This window comes from Triticum urartu, chromosome 3 (assembly GCF_003073215.2).
Source record: "Triticum urartu cultivar G1812 chromosome 3, Tu2.1, whole genome shotgun sequence".
Classification (NCBI taxonomy): domain Eukaryota; kingdom Viridiplantae; phylum Streptophyta; class Magnoliopsida; order Poales; family Poaceae; genus Triticum; species Triticum urartu.
This window is the reverse complement of record NC_053024.1, coordinates 718,277,569-718,285,914: the sequence shown is the minus strand read 5'-3', so window position 1 is coordinate 718,285,914 and position 8,346 is coordinate 718,277,569. Positions and strand designations below refer to the sequence as shown.

Genomic DNA, 8,346 nt, shown 5'->3' with positions numbered 1-8,346 from the left:
CTACTAGTGTAATATGGTCTTTTAGTCCATGTTAAGTCCCAGGAACCAAACAGGTAGGGACTTTTTAGGGACTTGAGACTTATAAGTGGGGACTAAAAAAAGTCTTAGGACTTATAAACCAAACAAGGCCTAAATAGTCCGATTTCATTACAACACATGCATAGCTACAAAGATCTCGAAGCGACAACGATCTAACGGACAAGGAGTTGACCGAGACTTGGCTAAGAGTTAATAGGGCTAATTTAAAAATCCTGTATGAACCAGAAATCGAAAATAGAATAAAAATAAAAAACCTAAAAACGTGAAATTTAGAAGGCATCTGAACTAAATGCTTTATACTTGTACTAACTAAGAACAGAAAAACACATACACAAGGTTGTTCACTCTATCTGTTCATCACCTACTGTAGGAAAAATCCAAAAAAAGAGGTGCAACCAACCCAAACCTTTGTAGAGCAATTGGCAAAATAAATCCCTATAGACAGAGAAAAGACCCCCTCCAGGCTCAGCCCACCACTGAACACACACACACGCACACACAAAAACACCGAGATGAAAAACAGCCTTGCCCAGTCCGTCCCCTATGCGGGCTTATTTACAAAAGACAATAGAGTTGCATGCATTTTAAAGCAACGCAAAAGATCTAACTGCCAGGGAATTGACTGAGACTTCACTAAAACTCATTCTACTAAATTATAGAAGAACCGGTAGTACAAAGTTATTGTGTTAGTTAATGTTGCCAAACATATTGAAGAAAATAAAAAATTAAAATGGGAGTAAAGCAAATATGAAATGTGCATAACCAATGTCATTCATTATTTTTTTACACAGATCATAATACTCTGCTTATAAGTAGTAACATTTGAACGAGATCAAGCTGCAAATAAGCTTTTCTTTCATACAGTAAAAGTAAAAATAGGTCTCACATTGGTAGATCCCAGAACATGTTAGAAGACACATAGCTGGCGTGAAACATACTGGTACCTACGTATCGAACAACCAAACATAGTTTCTAAAAGGTAGATACATCCTAGCAATCCTTGAACCATGAGAGGAACCGTGGGCTGAGTAAAGCCGATTTGGAGATATTCTTACAAGTATTAAAAAGACGCCAACCTGTTCATATAATAATTGGAAAATAATTGATGCAACCTACAAATATACAAGGTCAAATAAAAAAAATCTGAATATTAATGAACAAACACTTATGTCCTACTAGCCTGACATCACCACAAGCATAAGCAATGACTTTACCCGTTAGGATTCCGGTTGCTTCAACTTTTGACTGTCATGGCATAGATAAAAAAACAAGGATAAACACAGAAATTAACCGCACTGAGTAAATTAGCAGTCGGCAAAACTGCTTGCAGGCTGTATTTTTAAATCAACTAACTTATGCCAAGACAGACCCAAGGACTCTTTAATAGTAGATTCTTTCCTTGATTGATAAGAACTACTCAAACACATCAACGTACTAGCAATGATAGTTTTGCTGCTAATTAACACACCACTACCAGAACAACGGAACAAGAGTGGAGCAATATTAACGTAATAGAATGATGATAGTACACCACTACTGGAAGGAAGGCTCCAGCAAAATAAAACAGGTTGTTGAATGGCAGGCCATTCAGCTCATCAGCAACCACAAAGGCGGTACACCAATTGAAAGGTATCATTGCTCTTAATGTTGTAGTCCGCCAGGGTGCGGTGGTCCTCCAGCTGCTTGCCAGCAAAGACGAGGCGCTGCTGTCTAGGAGGAACACCGTTTTTCTCGTAGATCTTCACCTTGACACTGTCAACGGTGTCCGAGCTCCCAACCTTAAGGTTGAGGCTCTTCCATTCCGGCGTCTTCACAAAGATTTGCATCACACCATCTGGGCTACACGGGAGGAGGATGAGGAGAAGAGTGGACCCTTTACAAATGTTGTGGTCAGCCAAGGTGCGCTTGCCGTCCTCCAGCTGTTTGTTGGCAAAGATGAGGCACTGCTGGACCTTGGGAAAGCCCTCAGTGTTTTCGATCTTGGCTTCACCTTGTCAATGGTGTCTAGGCTGTCGACTTCGAGAGTGATGGTCCTTCCTTCTAGCGTTTCTGTCACAAAGATTTGCATCTTTTCTTGGAGGTCAAGCGTGAAATCATGCTTGATGCCGTAATCCGCCAATGTACAGTTGTCTTCCAGCTGCACCCCATCGAAGACGAGGCGGTACTGCTCCTGGATCTTTGCCTTGATGGTGTAAAGGGTGTCTGTCAAGTGGACCCCCCTGAGACAGATTTTCCTGCCGGCGGGATTCTTGACAAAGATGTGCACTTTGGATGGACTAGCAAACCAAAAACCACCAATTGTTAGACAATATTTAGGCTGTAGAACAATACACAAAAAACATCAACAATTCCAGCAGTTTGTACAAGCAGCTACCTAAATAAAAAACAATATACTCTGTAAATACGTTGTTTATACAAAACATGGTTTCACACTAAGCCTAGCATGCAAACATTTCAAGACTTGTGCAACCATAAAAATAGACATGCATGGTTCACTCAGTTCTGTACATTGAAGAGACTAGTTAGGTGCCCATACATTTCTAGAAAATAAAAGGGAACATATAGAATTATTCATCAAGTCATACTTCTATTCGGTTAACAAACTTGTCAAGTGAGACACAAGTTGTTAACCGTGTAGTAACAAACATCTCCATCTTTCTCTACTCCCCCCCTCTACAGCCACCACCATGTGCGGTGTTGTCTTGCTCCCCATTAGGCATCTCCATCTTCTACCTCCTCAAGGGAGAAGACAATCTCTTTCCTCACCTCTCTCTGCCCAAAACTTACCACACTACAGCTGCGTCATCACCCTCTGACCCCTCATCATTCCCCATCAGTCTCACAGTTCCATTATGCTAATGGCCCGCTCCACCATTTCATCCCACTCCGATGTCATGTGTGTGCCCAGCAGATCTCAAGCATGTTCCCAATCACCACCAGCAATGGATGGTGGCATCTTAGTATATGGACACTCATATAGGACATGCGGCAACTTCAACACATGTCCTACTGTGTGGTAACAAAGGTGCATCATTTGATTCATGCGACAGTGGCAAACAAGATTCTTCTCCAAGTATGATGCCTAATCTTCAGCAAACTTTGCTACCTATCGTGTCGCTATAAACATCAAGTTTTTCCAAATTTCCTCCTTGTCAATCATCGCACACTCCTACACCTCTATTCCCTCTCGTCACAATTGTATTCAAAATATGATGATGCATATTGTCAGATGTGCTTGAGGCAAATTTACATGCGACTAACCAAATCAAAGGAGAAAAGCTATTTTGTTGATTATCCTCCATATATAAAAACAAAAGGTACAACTATATACAAAGACAGCTCACTAATCCCAAACTTCAACGAATATGCATGACTAATCTCTACTCCTAATGGAGCAGTTGGTAGCCTGGTACTCCGGTTTTATTTTCGTCCGGTTTTTATTCGTCACCTCCCACCACCCCCATCAACTGGTTTTTCTCCTTTCCATGAAAAACCAAATCTTATTGAAGGAGATATCTTGTTTCGTGCTTACTTTGGCAGGTTCTGATTCATTCCAATCACGTAAATAAATAGATAATTCAGAATTCAGAATTCTCACCATATACTTGAGATTACCTTTCTAAAATATAGACGTAATATTTTCCTCAATAACCTTCCAAAACAAAATGAGATATTCCTCAATAACAAATCTTAATCTAGGCAAATGAGGCTGAGGGGAGCACGACAGAGCGCCCTCGCTGCACGAGATCAAGAACTAGTCTATTTAGAATGAACGAAGAGTCGAAGAGTCTCATCTCCATCCGCTTCGGTGTCGTGCCGGCAGTCATTGCAGAGCCAAACACACCTGTCCAGGCTGCGGCATGGTCAGGGCTCCACAGTTTGTAGGGTGGATGGTTGCATGGGGCCATTCTAGCTGCTGATGCCATGGGGCACCTTACGCGGCTCCTCCCCCGCACCCGGTGGAGCTGTGAACGGCTGCGTCCGCTCGGCTGTGTCGGCGTGTGTGTGTTCTGATCATCTGATGTGTGTGCGGTTGATGCTTTGCTGCTGTAGGCTGATTCAGTGTTCATGCGTGCATGTGCTAGAGTCTGCTCATGTGTGCGTGTGCTAGACTGATGTATATTATCTGTTTTTTTTGCGGGAACTAATGTATATTATCTACTGTTGCAGGATATTTGAGGTCACCGTGAGCACATCTAGCAGCACAACTCCTTTAATCCGAGGTAAAACATACACCCCACTGCCTACCCCCCTATTTCTTTTTCTGAAATATTTGACACTAGAAGAGAACGTTGATTTACCTCTGAATAATTGGCTTCTTGTAGACAAATTGTGTGCTATTGAATTATTCTTGTTCACATGTTAAAGTATCATTTGTAATTGCATTGTAGATGGACAGAAAAACAAAGATGTTAATTTATGTGGTCTGCAGTCCAGTGTTTGTCAACATGATAACATTGGTTGTTCAATCCAGAAAAAGACAAAGAAGAGAGGCAATTACGTACGCCCCATTTGATGAGAGAGATAGGATGAGAAGAGAGTATTTTGACAACAAAATATGGAAGAATGACACAACTTGTCTGAACATGCTTAGGCTTCGGAGAGAACATTTCTTTAGGTTTTGTCAAATCTTTAGAGAACCTTTCTTGCACTCTTTTTTGTTTTGGTCTATTATGAAACAGTATAATTTTTCGAAATTATGACTGTACATAACATGTTTTCTTTCCTTCCATTGAAAATTTGAAAATTATGAGGGTAATCTCACCATCTCAAGTCAAAAAGGTTACCACAACCCTTATCCTTCATTTATCCCTCGAACCAAACACTACAATGGCTATCCTCAACCACGTTTCATCTTTTGAACCAAAAAAAAATGGGATAACTCCACCCTTCCAACCAAACTGAAAAAGGGCTATCCCTAGCCAGCTGGTTGGGGGTGCCCTCAACCACCCTAAGGCGTGCTTCGTTTAGTACCTGACCTTTGACTCTGTAGCCCACTAAGGTCTCGTGAGTGCACATGCTCAATTATGTGATGTAGTTGTTTTCATGTTCTACAATTCAGTGGTACTAGGTTGTGTGCCCAATGGGATATTCTTAAAGATCTGAACTTGTTTCAATGGAGGCATACAATTCAGTTGAGAACTATTTTCTCAACAACCATTGGATGCTACAGGTCTGGGTATAGCTAATTCAGTTGAATCTTGGCTAAGAGGTTATCTGGTAGTTAGGGCAAGCACATTTTATTCTCGAGCCATTGAATCTTTTGGTGAAATGCATCAAGCTGGTTTTAGCATGACCATTCATGTAATGCCAGCTTATTTTCTGAAGTAGGCTAATTCAGTACGCTTAGCCAATTGCAAACAGGGTCATGTAATAGGTAGGATCAACAAGAGTTGGCTGACAACTGCTATATAGTACATATATGTTATGGATCAACAAGAGTTGTTATTTTTTCTTTTTGTTAATTTAAGGCCTTAAGGTTATGTTGTTAAATGCGTACACAGAACTTAGTTCCAGATTTAACAAGATTACATTTTACAATGAGCTTTATAGCTGGTGTTGATCATAATCAGTAAGTGTCCAGAGCATTTCAATTATTTTCTGCTTTGTGCACTTTAAATACCTAGCGTTCAGTATGCCTATTTGTAGAATATTGCAGACTTGTAGTGAAGTAGCGCCATGCAAAGTACTAGATGCACCTTATTTTCAAATATGCTTTTCTGAAAATGTAATATACTTAAGGCAGCTTGTGTTAATTTTTTGGTATTACTCCCGCCGTCCCAAAATAAGTGTCTCTTAACTTTGTACTAACTTTAGTACAACTTTGGGATGGAGGGAGTATGTGACTTCCACCTGATAGTAAATAGTTATACTATTTATGAGATATAGTAGAATCAATTATACATGGGGTATAAAGTAGAAAATTGTAAGGCATCATATTTTGTTTCTTGGGATACCACCACACAAGTAGTAATTTCATGGAATAAAACAATCCCTTTGTCTAGCATGTTTTAACTTTTCACATGGCCCGTTGAACGACCATTCAATTTAGAAGACACATTTAAAATTGTGTGGTTTTGCAACACCTCTTATTTTGCTCAACAAAGAAATAACAATGCTGCACCAAACAGTTCTTTTAAGTTCTGTATTTACTTCCTAAATGCATCAGTTATGCACACAATAATTTTTTACTAAGGTTCTTACTGATATAAGTCCCAACTATATATTTGAACCTTTCTAGCAATATGAATAACCATCCATGTTAGTATATTATCCTTTTTCTGATAATGATGTGTTGCAGCTCTAGAAACTAGGTCTCTCATCCACGTCAATAATGCTTGACAATCAATTCATTTGTCAAATAAATTGTGAACAATGATGTCAGATATGTCAACCAGCTAGCTATGTATATAATTTTTGTGAGCTCTGGATTTAACTGATATGTCTAGCCAGAACGAAATAGCAAGTTTTGTGCAACTTCAAATTTTCAGAGAAAATGATGCTTAGTTCAAGGGGTAGTTTTGGCTCTGGACTTTTGAACTATTAATTACTTACAAATTGAAGTACATAACTAACCCAGAAGGCACTGGCATCTCAATTACCTGACTACCTATCTTCTCTGCATGCTGCCACTTTCGGATAAAATGCCACCTTTTCATTTCTTTTTAAAGAAGTACAATGTTACAGTTAATAATCCTTCATTATATTGCTTGTATTACAGAAGAAATGATTTCCCTTCTTGTCAAATCGAAAACAGCTGACACGCCCAAGTGTGAAGTAGTTGATGGTCGAGAATTGAAATCAAGGCACAGGGGAGAGATCTCAACTATCCCATCTATAAGGACCACATCTATAACAGGTTTGTTGATTTCTCCCCAAACATTTTCAGTTGTTGCATATAGTTGTGCGCAAATACTTGACATGCTTTTGCTTCGACATAGAAGGATTGGCAAGATTTCAATTTTGTTCAAAATTGTGTTGATTTTAATGTCGTTTCATTTTTAGTTTAAGTACGCAAGGACCCAAAGTTATTCAAGAACCTTCTTACCCATGACCACTATGAGCAGGTGTTGCATCAGGTCTCGCTGTGCTGGAAGCTCTCTAGGAATGACTCCGCTGCCGTGCCTCGCTTAGCACCATAATTAGCACGGTCCGGATTGCAGTCAAGACTCATCGAAGCAGATCAATAAGATCATGGGGCTTGTCCTACTATTTCAATGCAATCATATAACTAATAACCAGTCCATTCATCAATATCATCCTTCTGTAAAATGATTTAGCAGGCTAGCTGATGATGTGAAATTATGAGATCGTTTGATCTGCCCATTTTCGCTAGCATTCCCTTTCTGGATACCATTCACATGGTGCTTCATATCTCTTGTGAAGGCCAAAATTTAATCACCACTAGAACTATGATAATTAGCCTCCTTTCATAATTAATCTCAATACATGCTTACATGGATATGCTAATTGTTATTGTAATGAAAAACAATTCAATTTTTATGAATAGTTTTGTCCATATCTTCCAGGTTACTTCTTTCAGCGAAGTCAACATTTAAGGTGGCCAACCTGATGTGGTGTCTGTGTGCATGCTCTGAAAAAGTCGTTTGTGTGCAGGCTGTGAAGGATACTTCAAAACTTACATTTCAGTGAAGGATACTTCTATCAGCGATGGCAACATTTCAACGAAGGATACTTCAGAACTTACATGTTGGAAATGTCCTATGTGTGCATGCTCTGAAAAGATGAACATGTGTATGTGTCCTGTTATTTTGTATCTATTTAATAATATATTAATGGTGTCAAGAGGACAAGTCCATGTTCTTCATGTCAAGTACTATAAGTCTCTCTCGAAAGAAAATATTCTTTATACAACAAGACAATACTTATTATGATTTTTGCATGAAGTCATGGTTTTTTTCCTTGGATTGTGGGTTTGCATCAGTGGCTGCAAGTCGAGGCTGCCTACGTTGCCACTGACAGTAGGGCACTATATTTTTTTCTTTTTTCAGTGAGAAGGTTATTAGTTCTTCTATTTTGATTAACCGTGTTATGATAAATACGAAGAATCTCATTAGCGGAGTTTTTAATTGTTTTGGGTGCGTATCAAAGAAACAAGGGCATGTATTGTTGCTGAACGACGACAAAGTTTGGTAATGTAGGCTGTAGGAGAAACGGGGAGAATCATTCCAGGGATTGTAAATGGTTGAGATAGCAAAATATACGCATATGACATTTATTTTGTTTTCTATGAAGGATTTTTACATCATAGGGATCCCCTACTTGGTGAAAGTTGTGGTGTCCATG

The 8,346-nt window shown here is 39.3% G+C and overlaps 1 pseudogene; it reads right to left on the bottom strand.

Annotated features, from left to right (window-relative positions):
* Nucleotides 1-1,443: 1,443 nt before the first annotated feature.
* Nucleotides 1,444-8,346, bottom strand: part of LOC125546173 — a 62,042-nt pseudogene continuing 55,139 nt past the window's right edge.